The sequence below is a fragment of the Salminus brasiliensis genome, chromosome 21, assembly GCF_030463535.1.
Source record: "Salminus brasiliensis chromosome 21, fSalBra1.hap2, whole genome shotgun sequence".
Taxonomy (NCBI): Eukaryota; Metazoa; Chordata; class Actinopteri; order Characiformes; family Bryconidae; genus Salminus; species Salminus brasiliensis.
This window is the reverse complement of record NC_132898.1, coordinates 17,530,397-17,548,921: the sequence shown is the minus strand read 5'-3', so window position 1 is coordinate 17,548,921 and position 18,525 is coordinate 17,530,397.

The window sequence follows — 18,525 nt, the reverse complement described above, 5'->3', positions numbered from 1 at the left end:
AAGAGCAAGTCAGTTGTAAGGACTGCAAATAGAGAAACAAACAAACAAACAGAAAACAAGACAAAAGTGAAGCTTTCTGCAAAAGCAGAACAGCACAAAACCTCATGAATAAAACATACACAAAGCTTGAATGAATATATAAAGAATTAAATGATAGCAAACTTACAGTGAGTATTAGAACCTATAGTTCCACCAAGAAGGATCTTCATTACAGTGAGGCCTACAATGAGGCCTAAAGTGAGTCACAACTAAACCACCTTGCTGCTGCTTAGTTCCCTCCTTTTGGCCTACTTCCCCTGGCCTACTTCCAATATACTGCCACATAGTGGATGGAGTAGGAATTACCATGAAAAAAACACTGTCACAACACTGGAGTCACACGAGTGTCAGCAATCAAGTAGGCCTAAGTTTTAGGATTTTTTATACCAATATAGAAAATAGGCAAGTGGCTTAAAGTTCCAACCACAACAGGCCCAATGAGACCTAAAGAACCAGCACAACAGGCCCAAGGATAATGATAATTACAAATCAATACACATAACTAATCATCAAAATTATTGCATTTTCAACTAAAAAAAACATTCTGTTAATAGTCATATCTCATATGAAGACTTTTGTATCCTTTGAAAAGAACTAAATCTGACATGTGTGACTGTCTCCTATAAATACTTATAAATAAATGAGTACATTGTAAGGTGAATGCTGTGCCAAGGTCCTGCACAATTGTTTCATATTTTAGTGACAAATAATTAGCAATTTAATACATTTATAACTATTTTACAAAGTTAGTGAGATAATGTTTACATCAATCCTGGTGCTTTAAATCTCTCCCACATGGTGAGGTTTATGGTTTATTTATTTAACAATGGTATCGGATCGGTACTGTGTATCGATCAATAAGTGTATGTATTGGTATTGGAACTGAAAAAGGTTGGTGCATCTGTAAATGTAACATTTAGGAAACAGCATATGACAGCATTATTGTAAGGCATTTCTGGCAACTTCACTGGTTAATAGAATATGCCTACATTAATAAATCCCCTTAGGTTTCACTCTGATTAGTGAATGTTTAGCATGTCAAATGTATGCTTGAATGTGATTGGCTAATGGCAACCACAATAATTGACATATCAAGTCCTCTGGTCAGACTATTATAGAATAGGCTAAAGATGCAGCAAGTAAAATTGTAGCTTGACTGGATGAATGGTTTCTGAGAAACAGTTATGTACTACTGGCCTCGCTTTCTTGTGACAAATGTCCACCAAACTTGACATGCCCCCTCAAAATAATGTGCTGAACAAATTTTGTTAAAATGAGCTTAAGTGTTCAAAAGGTACAGGTTGACATTATTCATTCTAATTATTATTAATTATAAATATCGCAGGTATTTTGCTACCAGATATGTGAGGATTGGTAAAAAAAAATCCTAGAAGTAGGAAGGATCAAGAAATCAGCCAAATAAAAAATATTTTTTTAGTGAATGTCATTTTTCTTGGCCGAGTTTTTCACAGCTGCTGTAACTTGTTTGGTGTTTCTGGGATTTACGGCTCTTTATGGCAGGAGTAAACAGACCCAAAGTGTCATTCACAGTGCTGAGGCAAGACTCCAGCTCATTTCTCCTACCTGATTACAAAAATGCAGCCTACCTCGACTGCAGCCTAGACTTTGTATCGCAGCTAAAGACACCAATATGATTGTATTTACACATAAGGTCACCGATCACCCAAAACTAGAGCTGAAACAGTATGAAAATTGAATGTCACGATTATAGTAACATTAATGCTTGATATGGTTATCAGTATTATCACATGCTGTTACAATGTGCTGAACAGTTAAAAAAATACTGAATTACATACTGAAATTTCAGGCTTTTCTTACTGTAGTTGTGTCAGTAGTGGCGTGGTGGCGCTGTAACATAATCAGTACAGTGCACTGGGGAAGTCAGCATGCTGTGAGCCACAGATAGAAGTCTTATTACACAGCAGCACTTCCACCAAACAGTGCATGATAAGTCATGTCTATTCAGCAGTAGGCTCGACAATTCCCTATTTGGGTTCAAAGAATCATTAGGGACACTTTTCACCTCAGCCACACACTTCCATTCGGGAGGAGATAAAGGACCATTCTTGCCAGAATTGCTGCCAGAAATCCACAGAGCTGCTAATCTGACCTTCCAGCTTCCAGCAGTTCTCCTCAGTGCACAAGAACATCCAGGGCTTCAAGGGCTGATCTCCACCCCTAGATCTCCGCTCCCATGGCCCTCCATTAGGCTATCGAGGGCTACTGGGTGGGTCAGTCTGAAGACCCTAACCTGTGCGCTATCCACACCAAAAGAATCACCCTCATGCCTAAACACATCCAGCTGGTCGGCGGAGAGCCCGCAAACCAGGGCACCCAAAATACCCAACAGCCCTGTTAAGACCCACCTACCCAGTGTTGCCAACTTATATTTAGTGACTTTTCAGATCCCTCTAGAGACTTTTTTTAAGCGACTAGCAACAAATCTAGCGACTTTTTCTGGTGTTATTGGAGACTTTTGGAGACTCTGAGGTGAACACATGTTCTTCAGTTACTGTCCTCAGCAGCAGGTGCTGCCGTGAGCCCCGTCCCTCACAGTCAGAGCAGACCCACACCGCTCCACGTACACACTGCAAATGAACTGCGCATACCCAAAGCCTCCGCTGACCCCCCCCCAAAACTAAAAACTAAAAAAAGAGTAAGTAACTCTTTTAACGTAACTGCCGGTCTCAAGCCCGGATAAAGACGGAGGGTTAAATGTACAGTAGCAGTTCCACACCACATAACACACTTTTGATTCAATTTGATATGCTAACATTTAACAGGACAAAATGTATTTATTTAATTTACGTACAAATGATTTATGTAATGTGGGTCTAGACAATGCTTTAAAATAGTATGAAGTTATTTTGTGAAGTAAAAGCCTATTTCAAAGGCAAAGAAAAAAAAGAATCAACAGAAGAAGTTGATTTATTCAGAGTTCATTTGTAGCTCTAACACATTTAGGGTGTTTTTACTCACTTTTTTCTCTCCCACAACGTCATCCCTTTATTCTACAGCTTCAAACACGAGCAAATAATTAATTATGCAAATTGGGCGATGGCGTCATTTAGCGACTTCTGGCGACTTTCTGGACAGACAACAGCTCCTTTCCTTACTGAGGAGTTGGCAGCACTGCACCTACCCCTGTCAGCGCAGTCAGCGCAGTCAGCACTGCAGTGCTGTAGTCAATCAACCAATTAACCACCAAGTTCAGCTCTATTCAGGATGGGCTGGAGAATATGCTCCTCATTATGAAGACACACACACACTTTTTGAAAACGTTGCTGGACACAGGCATTGATATAACCGAGGAGGAGGCACAGAAATTCAGAGGTAAGAGTTTTGTGATCTTATTAAGTGACTTTTACTTATTTTAATAGTAAAATCTCTCAGGAGCTGCTAAAGTAATGCTAATGTACCAACAGCTGTGCTAGCTAGCTAAGTTAGCAAGTGCTATCTTCTCAATAAAGCTGTACAGGAAGATCCTGCTCATCTTAGCTCTTCTGTTTGAAACAGATTTGGAAGTCATATTAATAAACAGCTGTTTTGGTGTTTAGTTCAGCAGTAGGTCTGTGGGTTGGAGTTACATGCAAGCTAAGCTGCTAACGACGGAGATTAGCTTAACACTGAAGTGCTCTCATGACTCCAGCTTTAGCAGACAGTGAGCTTTTCTCTAGTCCTACATGCTCTAAATGTATGTAGTCGAGTGAGCACTAAATGAGAGCATTGTAAGCTTTAATTTGGGTCAATTACAGCTAAGGTTACCTGAGGCTTTCTAAAAAAGTCTCTCTGTTAGCCTCGATTCTCGTCTTATAAGAGGCTGCACTGCATGCAGAGAGCAGTTTAATCAGGGGTTGCTGGTCCTGCACTCCGGCGCTAGGCAGCTGCTTTGCTAGAGGAATGAATCATACAGATATATGTAGTAATGTAGCTTAGCTAGCTGGCTAACTGGGGTCAGTTAGACTTTACAGACTGGTTGGTGTGAGTGTATAGCTGCCCCCCCCCCTCACTAGCTGCCCCCCCCCTCACTAGCTGCCCCCCCCCTCACTAGCTGCCCCCCCCCCCCCCTCACTAGCTGCCCCCCCCTCACTAGCTGCATCGTGAATTAGCATGAGGCTGAAGGTGGTGTCTTTATTTCCAGCTTCTTATTCTGATTTTCTGCTGAATTTGCTGTTAAAAGGTAACATGGAACATTTAGTGCTTTTTTTTACAGACATTTACAACAAAAGCTTTAAGAGGCTTAAACTTTCCAGACGCCTGGTTCTTATCACCACGGCTGTAAAAATGACTGTACTGTAAGAATTACTGAACACATTTGATTGATTTTGTTGCTCTTGGTGTGCAGGTATCCCACCAATGCAGAGTATCTCCAAGTTACCAAAGCTTTAATGGTGAAGAGCTCTTTCCTGAGGGATGTTGAGGAGAAGGGTTATGTAAGTTTGTTTAAGAATGATTTTATTATGGTTGATCACAGAAGAGTAGTTGGTGTAATATTGGTGGAGAGATTTGAGTAATTCTCTTTTTATGGTTGGGACTGATATTATGTGTCTTTGATAAAGGAATCATGCGTTGTTGGAAAGGATACTACGCCTGAGGCCCACATTAAGGTGTTGCATGAAAAACCTGATTTGATGATCGCGAAGGACCTCATGAAGACCTTTGCATTGGCAGCATGGAGAACTAGCTGAGGGAATGACTATTGAAAAGCTCTTGGAAGATTCTCAGGGGTAAGTGGAATAAAGTAATGGGGAAAAAACAGCAGAGCCATCATGTCATGTGATGAACCAACTACATATGAATAATTGTGTCTTTTATAGTCTATTAAAATATATTTGACTGTTCTAGGTTTTTTACTCTTTACTACTGCCTTCATCTCTACACTTTATTGCAACATCATAATGAAGCTTTTGTGTGTTTTTTGCTTTTGTCTTACAGTGTATGATGAGGTTGATGCCATCCATCCTGTGATGGTGAACATTTGCCACTGCTTCAGCTGAAACAGTGCTGGGAGTTTTCCTCTAAAGGACTTCTAGATGATCCTCAAGAGATGTTCAGCAAAAGTGTAAGCACACCATTTTCATCTCCACCAGCGGACCTACAGAAGACTCTTAAATTCAGTGATGCTCTCAGAGGTGTACAGGTTCAAGGGAAGGTGCTTCAGTGTGTATCTAATATCACACTAAATTATGGAAGTATTCCCTTGATGTTGGTGTAACGGGCCGTCTGCATACTGAAGTGATTCCATTGTTTTGGAAAGTCACGTACTTACTAAACATAGACACTGTGTGGGTTCTGTGTGGTAAACTGTTGCTTCTGGTTTCTGGTGGGTGTTTTTCTTTTTAATAAGGTTGATCTTTTCCGGAGTATAAACGTTTTTTTTTTTTTTTTTTGGAATAACTTTTTTATTATCACCTCCATAAACCTTCTGTTGAGATGAATTTCTGTTTCTGATGCTCTTTCAATTAATGCTAAAGTTGAGTGTTTTATATTAAATAAACAGCATAGAAAGACATTGTGAACATGTGTGGATCTTTTAGGTACATTTTAGTCACACTTCTTAGGGTACTTAATAATAAAAAATACTTCTGTGATGACTCTCTGTGTGACCGTGGAGTATGGCAGCTCCACTGTGGCAGACGAAGGCCCTGCAATAGGTGGTGAGAAATGCCTTCCATGAGACATGTTCCTTATCGGCACTGTGTGTAAAAAGCTTGCAGCTTCATTAGTAACACCTTTCACCCCAGCCACACACTGTATAACCACCTACAATCCAGGAGGAGAGGAACAAACCAATGAGATGAGACTGTCAGTGTTTGTGTTGTAATATTTCACATCAAAATATTTATATCTAGTACAATCTACTTAATCTGTCTTGGCACGTGTAAAGCCACAATATGACAGGAATGACATTCTTTCACTTTTCTTGGCAAAGTCACCTTCATGAATACTGGCAGCAGTTTATTTATTTCAGTGGACTTTGTTTACCTTACAATTCATAAAGTAATGTGAAGGAAAGGACACTCTCCCTCTCTATGGAGTTCACTTTTTCTGCACTTGAGAGTCTAATACAGTGTCTTTAATATTCTCTAATTCACTCACTATTAAGGGCACAGAAGCCGTTCACTCGAATAGAAGAGTGCACTTCTATATAGTGAGGAGGAATCCCTTTGGAATTGACCTCATGGATGGAGCTTGGATGTCACCATGTGGTCAAACTGAAAAACTGCAAGAGTTATACATAGATGCACATATTGACAAATTGTATGATTGTGTCCGTTATTGATACTCTATATAAAAAAGTGTCATTATTTATCAAAACAAATCTGTATAAATAAAATACATAAAAAATCTGTAACAGCTTTTAGCTGTTGTGCCTTTTTAACAAAACAAAAATCTGTAAAAATAAATGAATTTTAATTTTAAATAGCAGAATCTGAGGTAAATGGAGAATCAGAGGTATTGCCTACCCTATGAGACGGTACATGTTCTACATCTACAAACTGTGTAAAACCATAGAGTCACATTTTAATAAGTTATGAACTGTGATTTATTCTTACATTTCTAATATTTCAGTCAAGTGGCTTTTACTGTGACTTCAGCTCTGTACAAGTACACAGTGAAATGAAATGGTGACAACATTAAACTAAAGACAATACAATAACTACAGTAACTACGACTCCTCGCTGAGTAGAGGGGTGATTATAAGGTGTGTAACCCTGTTAAAATAAGCTCCTATTTCTGAGCTCTTCTATAGAGTCTGTGCTTTTCCCCTTCTCTCCCCTCTTCACTTCTCCTTACAGTCTTCAAGCGGGAGTCTGTCGTGTCCAGAGCTGATGCTGACTCGACATTTTTGTGAGCAGTTATGGAAGTTAAAAACGCTGCTAAACCCAAAATCTCCAAAAGGGATATAAAAGACCCCATTCAGTGTTTTTAGCTGTTCAGTTGTGAAGAGAAACTCCAGTGAGTTCAGACAGTGCAGTTTAAGGAGGGATTGGGAGTAAATAAGTGTATATTTATGTGTTGATAATGGGGGTTAAAAGGTCATTAAAACAGCCGGAGTAGAAATGAGAGATAAACCTTGGTCAAAGAGTTCGTTTCAGCTGCTAAGCTGTAGGCTAGCAGGCGGAGGCTAGCGGGATTAGCGTCTTGCTAAAGTGTAAATATACGATGTTAAGTGTAAAATCCTGCTGTTTACGGACTCAGAGACATGCTGAGATGAATATGATTGTCATGCAGTCTTGCTGAACTTAGTGCTGTATGGTACAGGTTGTTTTATTGACGGGAAAAGCGAGCGAATTTTCCTGTGTCCAAGAACCCGAGACTACACTTCCCAGAGTACTGTGCGAATGACCTCAGTAGCGCGAGCCCCCAAACAGAGCTGCAGAGAAAGATACACACACACACACACACACACACACACACACATAAACCTCAGTCTACCCGGGTAGTGAAGTGTGGGGAGAAGAAACCAGAAAGGAACATTGATTATAACAAAAGGGAAAAACTGTTGCTTCTCTTTTCAAGGTCAAAAGACTGTTTTATTGTTGAAAGTTGAGTTAAATATCTCAGGAATACTTGATCCTGAAGTTTATTATTTTTTATTATTTTCTGTGAATAAATATATGATTGTATCTTTAACCCTGTACTCCCTGGTCCGTTGCACCTCTGTCCAAGCTCTCCTTAGTGAACCTAGTGAGATATCGACGCTGGTCCAAACCCCTGAAGAACCCAAACCTATGGTTGACCTCTCCCTCAATAGCAGTTCCTATTGTGGTGTAACGACCTGTGTAGACTGTGAGTTAGCTGACGTAGCTACTGCGTTACGTATATGTGCTACAGGTGCAAAGATATTTAACAGGTAGGTAGTGAGAATAAGGAGCATAGAAATGTAACATGCCGTGACATCATATAAAACACGGCAGGTACTGAGGTAGTAAAGTATGGAATATATAAATAAGATAAATAGGATGCAGACATATTAAAATGCTATGGGTCGTGGGTGGGGTGGGGTGGGGTGGGGGGCCTCGTTCAGTCTCTGTTGTTTAAGGGTCTGACTGCTTGTGGGACAAAGCTATTGCAGAGCCGTGCAGTGACAGCATGGATGCTCCTGTACCTTCTACCAGACGACCAAAAAGTCCATGTGAGGGATGAGTGGGGTCCTTCACAATGCTGATGGCCTTACGGGTGCAGCGTGTGGTGTGAATGTCTGTGACAGAGGGGAGAGAGACCCCTATGATCTTCTCAGCTGTCTCACTATTCTATGTAGGGTCTTGCGGTCTGAGGCATTGCAATTCCCAAACCAGGCGATGATGCAGCTGCTCAGGATGCTCTCCACAGTCCCCCTATAGAACATGGTGAGGACTGGAGGAGGAGTGTGAGCTTTCCTCAGTCTGCAGGAAGTAGAGGCGCTGCTTTCTTGGCTATGGAGCTGGTGTTGAGGGATCACGTGAGGTTCTCTGTGATGTAGACGCCGTTCACAGAGAATAATACGATCACTGTGAATAATATTTAAATCCAGCATAAATGACCCATCCCCACATTCCCCAATAAACACAGAGTGCAGCATGTTGGGTGCACATTCCTACCAGAGCACCACAGATAGAAAATGATGCTCTAACCCACCAGTTAAAGTAGATATATGACTGTCATCATGAAGCTATGAACTAGCTTACATATCACCATTCCTTCCTCCGCGGCCAAAATAAGGAACTCCAGATACATGGCTTTTCCAATCCAGTGTGAAAATGAATTAGGTCTAAAATAGCTGAACTGTGGTGTGGTAGCAAGCTAACTACCATGTATTCTTTATTTAAAAAATGGCTTGGTTTGCATAAATTGTGCTGTAGCCAACAGGCTTTCCTCTCCACATTTTGTGAGCTGTAGTCTTGAGCTAATTTGCTCAATACTAATGATGCTAATCAAGTCCCCTGTCAGATATAACTGGCTATGTTGCTCAGATCATTAGTGGATTAAGAGACCATGGTTTAAGGATTATTGTTTGGTGAAATTTACTCTTTCCACTTTGTCTGCCATTTATTTGACTTAATCACGGTAACCTGTATAAAGTTCTAATTATGAGTTTGTTTTACAGGTACAGATTGTCTGAATTCAAGGCTGCAACTGAGGATAAAGTGAAGTAAGTTTAGCAATTTTGTCTCATATGATGAAAAACTATATTTTATATAGTTTTATATATATATATATATATATATATATATATATATATATATATATATATACACAGTGCATCCGGAAAGTATTCACAGCGCTTCACTTTTTCCACATTTTGTTAGGTTACAGCCTTATTCCAAATTGTATTAAATTAATCTCTTTCCTCAAAATTCTACACAAAATACCCCATTATGACCATGTGAAAAAAGTTTTCTTGAGAGTTCTGAAAATTTATTAAAATTAAAAAACAAAGAAATCATATTTACATAAGTATTCACAGCCTTTGCTTAATACTTTGTAGAACCACCCTTGGCAGCAACTACAGCCTCAAGTCTTTTTGAATATGATGCCACAAGCTTGGCACACCTCTCTTTAGGCAGTTTTGCCCATTCTTCTTTGCAGTACCTCTGAAGCTCCATCAGGTTGGATGGGAGACGTCTGTGCACAGCCATTTTCAGATCTCTCCAGAGATGTTCAATCGGATTCAAGTCTGGGCTCTGGCTGGGCCACTCCAGGACATTCACAGAGTGGTCCTGAAGCCACTCCTTTGAGATCTTGGCTGTGTGCTTCGGATCGTTGTCCTGCTGAAAAATGAACCGTCGCCCCAGTCTGAGGTCAAGAGCGATATGGAGTAGGTTTTCATCCAGGATGTCTCTGTACATTGCTGCATTCATCTTTCTCTCTATCCTGACTAGTCTGGCAGTTCCTGCTGCTGAAAAACATCCCCATAGCATGATGCTGCCACCACCATGCTTGACTGTAGGGATGGTATTGGCCTCGTGATGAGCAGTGCCTGGTTTCCTCCAAACATGACGCCTGGCATTCACACCAAAGAGTTCAATCTTTGTCTCATCAGACCAGAGAATTTTGTTTCTCATGGTCTGAGAGTCCTTCAGGTGCCTTTTGGCAAATTCCAGACGGGCTGCCTTGTGCCTTTTACTAAGGAGTGGCTTTCGCCTGGCCACTCTGCCATACAGGCCTGATTGGTGGATTGCTGCAGAGATGGTTGTCCTTCTGCAAGGTTCTCCTCTCTCCACGGAGGAACGCTGGAGCTCTGACAGAGTGACCATCGGGTTCTTGGTCACCTCCCTGACCAAGGCCCTTCTCCCCCGATCGCTCAATTTAGATGGCCGGCCAGCTCTAGGAAGAGTCCTGGTGGTTCCAAACTTCTTCCATTTACGGATGATGGAGGCCACTGTGCTCATTGGGACCTTCAAAGCAGCAGAAATATTTCTGTATCCTTCCCCAGATTTGTTCCTCGAGACTATTTTGTCTCGGAGGTCTACAGACAATTCCTTTGACTTCATGCTTGGTGTTTGCGCTCTGACATGCAGTCAACTGTGGGACCTTATATAGACAGGTGTGTGCCTTTCCAAATCATGTCCAATCAACTGGATTTACCACAGGGGGACTCCATTTAAGCTGTAGAAACATCTCAAGGATGATCAGTGGAAACAGGATGCACCTGAGCTCAATTTTGAGCTTCATGGCGAAGGCTGTGAATACTTACGTAAATGTGATTTCTTAGTTTTTTATTTTTAATAAATTTTCAGAACTCTCAAGAAAACTTTTTTCACATGGTCATAATGGGGTATTTTGTGTAGAATTTTGAGGAAAGAGATTAATTTAATACAATTTGGAATAAGGCTGTAACCTAACAACCTAACACATGTGGAAAAAGTGAAGCGCTGTGAATATTTTCTGGATGCACTGTATATATATATATTAATGACTAAGACAGTCGTAAGTGTAGAACACAAGGTTTAGGAAAAATTAACCAAAACTGTCAAACATCTTATTTTTTCAATCCCATGTGGAATTTGTACAACATACGAAGGATCCCAGAAGAAAGTCATCGAGAGCTGGTCAGCTCTGGTCACTGAGAGACAGGTAACCAGTCACAGAAGTCATGTCAGATTTACTGTATATATCCTAGTGTGCTGTATTTAGCTATTATTTAATGTCTGTTCTTGTCTCCTCAGATTAGGACACGGTTAAAGAGAGTCATCACCACAGACCTTTTCCCGTATTTTATCAGACTACTTAATGGTCGTGCAGCTTAGCTCATAGTCTGCTAGTTAGTCGGCAGAGTAGTGTAAAAGGCTGCTGACAATCCAGAGCTGGGACCAGGCCGCAGACAGACAGGCTAAACCGACCGCATGCGAGCTGCTTTGAGGTGTCACCCAGGTTTCACCGTATTGAGACTGTGTCTGTGCCCCGAATTAAACCCAAACATAGAATATCAAAATCTGCTCGTTTTAATAATTTAATCAGTGTTAAATTCACAGATTCAAACGATAACAGCACTACCTGAGACCTAAAGCTATTTAATATTAGATCATTATCCTCGAAAGCAGTCATCGTAAATAAAATTATATGTGATCAGAAACTAGATGTTTTCTGTCTTACTGACACCTGGATTAGACCTGATCAATATATAGCACTAAATGAAGCCACCCCGCAGGTTATAAATATGTACATAGCCCTAGATGATCAGGCAGAGGAGGTGGAGTTTGCATAATCTACCAGAATACACTAAATATTACTCAAAAACACTGTAACACCTTGACTTCTTTTGAGATTCTCTACATTAATATATCAAATCCAGCCACAAATAAAAATGCATTCACACTAATTAATATTTATAGGCCTCCAGGACCCTACTATTTTTTTTTAAGAATTTAGTGATTTTGCTGCAGACTTGGCAGTGTGCAGCGACAAAGTTATAATAGTAGGAGACTTTAATATTAATTTTTAAAAAGCAGACAATCCATTAACGAAGGCATTTGTATCAATTTTAGATTTTGTCAGAATCACACAAAACGTAACTGGACCCACACATTACTGTAACCATACCCTAGATTTAGTCCTGACCCTGGGTGTTAGCATTGATCATCTAGATATTGTACCTCAAAGCTCAGTAATATCAGACCGTTTTCTAATTTCCTTTAAGCTACATCTTAGGCAAAATGTTAATTTGTCCCCCCAACACTGTCTAAAGCGCTCAATCACCGCAATGACAGCTGTACAGTTTACTAAAAACCTCCCACCCTTATCGACCTCAGCTTACACTCCTTCAGACCAAACGGAGCTAGTTAAATTAACAAAAGATCTAGAAAAAACCCTTCGATCAACCTTAGACAAAGTAGCACCGTTTAGAAGTAAAATGACAAGGCAAAAAAGGCTCGCACCGTGGTACAGCAATCATACTCGTACCAGTGCAGAAACTAGAGCGTAAATGGCGGACGACCAAACTAGAGGTGTTCCACTCTGCCTGGAAGGACAGCCTTAGTCAATATAGAAAGGCACTTATTAAAGCTCGCTCAAAAACAAAAACAATTCCTAGATTACTTTTAAGTGAGATCTCTAAACCTACTTAAAGCCATACAGATTCTCAACCCCAGATTCCAACATCTTTAACCAGTCATGTTTTTATGGACTATTTTAATAATAAAATAGAAAATATTAAACAAATCCAACCCTGCTTATTAAATCAAACATGGCCGTCACTTGGTGGAGCTGCTTTAGAACATAACTTAGTTGTAGAACAAAGGCTGGAAGCCTTCTACCCACTTCCACAGCCAGAACTAGAAAAAATGATTTCCTCAGCAAATTGTACAACCTGTACACTTGACCCAATTCCCTCTAAAATACTAAAAGAAATACTCCCAATTATAATCAGACCTCTTTTAACAATTGTAAATTCATCCCTTAGCCTAGGGCATGTACCCCAAACCCTTAAATTAGCAGTCATAAAACCTTTAATCAAGAAACCAAATCTTGACCCCAGTGTATTGTCTAATTACAGACCCATCTCCAACGTAACATTTATATCCAAGATATTAGAAAAAGCTGTGGCCCAACAACTCTGCTTATACCTGAGTAAAAATGACATGTATGAGAAATTCCAATCTGGATTCAGACCCAATCACAGCACAGAGACAGCCCTAGTGAAGATTACAAATGATCTCCTTCTTGCCTCTGATCAAGGCTAGGTATCTTTATTAGCCCTACTAGACCTCAGTGCAGCCTTTGATACAATAGTTCACACTATTCTACTAGAAAGATTAGAGAAAATGGTTGGAATCACAGGAACAGCCCTATCGTGGTTCATATCTAACGGAACACTATCAGTTTGTAAAGATAAAAGATTTATCTTGAAATTACACAGAAGTAAGATATGGAGTTCCGCAAGGCTCAATTTTAGGACCGCTATTATTTACGTTATACATGTTACCACTGGGCAGTTATAAGCAGACATGACGTTAATTTCCATTTTTATGCAGATGACACACAGCTCTATATATCAGCCAAACCTGACGATAAATTTAGATTACAGAAAATGAAGGACTGTGTAAAGGATATAAAACCAAGGATATAAAAGTCCAAAAGACACTAGAAATAAACTAGCAGACTTAATGTTAGACTTGGCTTTTGCTTCCAAAACAAAATTCTTCTATTAATATATAAAGCCCTACATGGCCTCGCTCCTGAGTACATGCGGGATCTTATTACATATTACAAACCATCAAGACTACTTAGATCTCAGGGTGCTGCCCTCTGACTCGTTCCCAAAATTCAGAAAACCTTAGCAGGGGGAAGAGCCTTTTCTTATGAAGCCCCCAACTCTGGAATAACCCTCCAGATAATGTTCAGGACTCAGAGACAGTCTCAATCTTTAAATCTAAGCTGAAAACTCATCTGTTTAGCTTAGATTTGGGTAATTCCAGGGGTTCACGGACACAGGGAATTGTAGTACACTGAGATGCTGGAGCTGTCGTCTCACTGCTTACACGCGATCACTCAGGTTTGTTGACGGTGGAGCAGATGGATGCCAGCGTTTTAGGGTGCTCCCGTGTCTGTGTTACCTTCTGGCTCTCTCCTTTCAATTAGGCTGTTATAAACAGACCTGACGGAGTCGTCAGACACACTCTGATACTGCTCAACATTCTCTGCTCTCTATAAAATTCTCTCAGTACTAACTGTCTCTTTTTACCTTCTCCGAGTAAATGGCTACCCAGCCTGACCTGCTGGAAGATTGCCCGCCGAGGTCCCCTCTACCTGCGTCAGACCAGCTGCCACTTACCAGTCCGACTATCAGGCCCCCCAACCACCACCATCCATAGCAGACCAGCGACACACCCGCCTACCACTGCTACCTGTTTAATGACCATGTTAAAACCTAAATTGACTTGTAACTATCTGCCACTATTGATATCACCACTATTAACTCTCTGTTATATCTGGTTTGGTCATTTTTATGAATAATGTTTAAATAGTTCTGACCAGAGGAGGATGTTTTTTTGTTTTTATTAATTACTAATTATGTACAGCAGCTTTGTGACGACAACAGGTGTAAAAAGCTCTATACAAATATATCTGAATTGACTTTAATTTTGGACTGCCCTGAGAAATCTGTAGGTGCAGGATCTGTTCATGATTCATCAATTTTCATAACTCTATATCCTGTAGAACAACTTCAGAAGATCCAGAAGATTTTACCAGGATGTCTGATTTAAGCCTGTACCTGTTTTTGTGAGGCTAAACTGTGTGCATGTATAGCTTTGAACATGTACTTGTGATGCAGGTATGCTGTGGGTCATGTGAATAATGATTTCTTTTTATTAATGATATAAACTATAGAGGAGCATTACTGAGGAGTCCTGGGCATGTCCCTGTTCATTAAATAGGGGCTTTGTTTTATAGGTTGTACACTGGCAGTGAATGAGTTAACTGAGCTCATCAGTTCAGTAATCAGAAATCCATTCTCTCTCCATTAGCAGAACTGATCATCTGCTCCTCAAACCATTGTTAAGTTGGATCAGCTTTGCTAAAGCAAAGATAGCTGGAAAGTAAGCAAGGAACTCTGTAATGAGTGGAGTTGGGAATCACCAGTCCAGTTTTATGACAGAAATCTAACCTTATAGAGCAGAATCATTTTCCTTGCAGACAAAATGGAAACAAACTGTTTCTTCTAATATTTCATGGATATGGATATTTTGTGGAAATGAGACTTACTGATGAGCAATGTAGCTGCTCAACAAGATGCTGTTTCTCGGGAGACTCTTAATGTTTATTTGTGGCAGAGGAGACTATTGTATTACACAACCTCAAAGATGTCCTGTGCAGCGTTGCCTTCGATTGTGTAAATGTTGAGTGTCTGAGCTTTCACAGTGAGTTGTGATGAAGCTCACACCAGATCAGGCCTCTGCAGGAACATACAGATTAAGAAGCTGGATCAGAAGGTGCTTACAGATTAAGTCCCTCTCTCCGGGTGTCACTAATACAAACAAATCTGCAACATAAAATACTTTTTGACTGAGAGCTAAAATTACTGTCTTACATCAATTCCCACTTCCCAAAACTGATTAAGGGAAAAGTGATCTACTTGTGTTATATTTTATTGCTGCTACATTACATTTCCTTGGGTTTAAATATTTTAAGAAAAAAGGTATTGGAGTTTTATTAATCTTTTATATTATATAACTTTTATATTAGCGGGGTAATTCATTAACACAGTGAATTTCTGAAGAAATTATTCATTTTTATTAACTTAATTGTTACTTAGCGAATACCTTAAACTACCTCAAGCTAAATCAATTATTTATTTCAATAATTGTCAGATTATTTGATTGTAAAAATAGTTGTTTGTTGCATCCCTAATCTGCTGCAGCCTGAGAAGTTTAAAAATGAATAAAGATTTTATTTTAATTGAAGTGTTTATCATTATTGAACAGTATGACTATTACTTTATTGAGTGTCATTAGTAAGAAAAGGACATTAATATGTAATGTTTAATATCTCAAGCAAATTTGTTAATGAACATTAAAGCACATACACTTACTCATTTAACAAAACTAATAAATATCCTTACTCTGCTTACAGGGCCAAATCTCCTTTCAGTCCAACTTGAGTGTGAAGTAAAATAATTAAAAACAAAGTTTTACTTTTACCACCGTTTACTTTACTAAATAAATAAATAACTTAAAAATAACTTATATAAAATAAAAAAGTCAGATACAGACAAACTCATTTGTGTTTATTTACATTTGTGTTTTAGGCTGTGGCCAATCGACTGTGGTGAGAAGCAGTTTGACCAATGGTTGATGTAGACGACCGTACTTGTAGACCAAACGCGGGCAGTGAGAAGGCGGGGCTTAAACAGCGGCTTTAAAGCTGTATAAATCCGCACACAGACTGAGTAGCGACTGTAGAAAGAGACACAGACGTGAAATAAATGCGCACACATTTTTTTCACATTCCAAAAAGAGAACATGTCCAGTAAAAAGAGGACGTCTGGTCACCCTGCTTAACGAACCTCCACTTAGTCATTCCTGGAGTTTTGGAATTGTTACTGCTGAATTTACCCCATTTGTTGTGGAACTACTTTTTTGGAGGAGGAAATTTATATTATTTAAGGTTTAGAAAGAATATCAAGGCTTCTCTGCTTTATTTGGTTTGTATAAAATACTCTTAGAATTAATTATCTTTAAAGATGTCTAATAGATCCCAACTGTATTTGGCATTTTGTCTCCAAAACTGGAGGACTATCATTTATCACTTTTAAAATATACTTATTTGACAAGAAAATAATACATAGGTGAAAACTATTACTAATGGTCTTATTCAACTTGTACAAAAGTAATTTCAGACGCAGTAGCAAAATGCAATCATTATGTATATTTGATAAGAAATGTAATAATAAACATATTAGAAACCTGCTTAATATCAAAAATCAAAAATGAGTGAGGAAGTAAATAACCAAATAATTTTGATATGAAGGGAAAATTAAACAGTCATGTGTCCACTGACCAAATAAACCCATCAACTCTAATCAGGATTTCTACTGGAGCTTTCCAGCTGCTGGTCTTTTAACACAGGTTTAACTCAGTCTGATATTAAACGGTATATTTGCGCCATCTGCTGTTCACTTCACCACATTACATCAGCGCAGTATTTTCCTTTTACAGCGTTTATCATTTTTAACATTTTTAAATTATACTGATATTGTATTATTCAACCAATAATTCTAAATGCTTTTAAATGTATTACCAGATATTTTAACAGATTTTAATTGAAATTAAATGAAGTTAAACTGGTGATTTTTTGTTGATTGTTGTATAATTGTTATAATCAGAAAAGTGCTGGACACCATCAGGGCACCAGCTAAATTATTAAATGCTGGCACTGAATATACAGTTATAAATAACACGTTTACCAGAAACAGAGACGCTACGACAAACATATGTCTGCCCTTACTGGAGTAACACTGGTGTAATTGGCGCTTTGTCGCCGTCTAGCGGCCAGAATCTGTAACTGACTGTAACATTATAGAATTAAAGAAATGACGAGGCTCGTTTCGTTTGACCCAGTGACTCTGCTGCTGCTGGAGGAACAAGAATAACCCTCTCGTATTGCAGATATTAGATCTATTATTTGATATTATAATAGTGGAATAAAATCCATATTAGAGAATATTGTAACCTACAACTCAATGTCTTTTGTTCAGACGCTAGAGGGACCCCAGAGTGAGTCCAAAACAATGGGTCCATATGAAACTGCTCAAAATAGTAATTTATAAATGATTCATCATTTTTATACAGATAACAGCTCTCACTGTAACACAGAACAGAGGAAAACAACTCAACACACTTTTAATCAACAATTATAAGACTTCAGTGGTTAAAAATGTTTGAATGTTTTCTTCTGGTCTTTCAGGCAGGAATGATCTTTAATTACTAAAGCAGAAGAAATCCTTACATAATTTAATAAGAAAAAAATGTAACAGCGTACACATCCTGCCCTACAGGAAACAGATGCAGAGCAGAAACCGCTTCCATTCTGGTTACTGAGTGCTGATTGACTGGTGAACTGATCTGCTTATCGGCTGGTCAGACTCACTGACGTCTTGAATTATGTCTCATAATTGATTAAAATGTGTGTTGAGTTGTTTTATGATGTACTGTGTCGAGAACGTGAGCAGTTATCTATATCAAAATGTAGGAGCATTATTATTTTTGCACAAAAGCTCCGTATGGACCCATTCATTTTAGACTTGCGGTTGAGCGTCCTCTAGTGTCCGAACAAAACGGAGGGCATAATCAAGTGCTTTATCCATTTAGAATAATGTCTAATAGTGTTGGTCATATAAAGTCCACAATAGTGGAGCTACAAGTTCTCTGGAACAGCAGCAGCAGAGTCACTGGACCTCCTCATTTATTTCATGATTAGTGTTGGTCAGTTACAGATGCCGGCTGCTAGACGGAGAGAAAGCAACAATTACACTGACCGTAC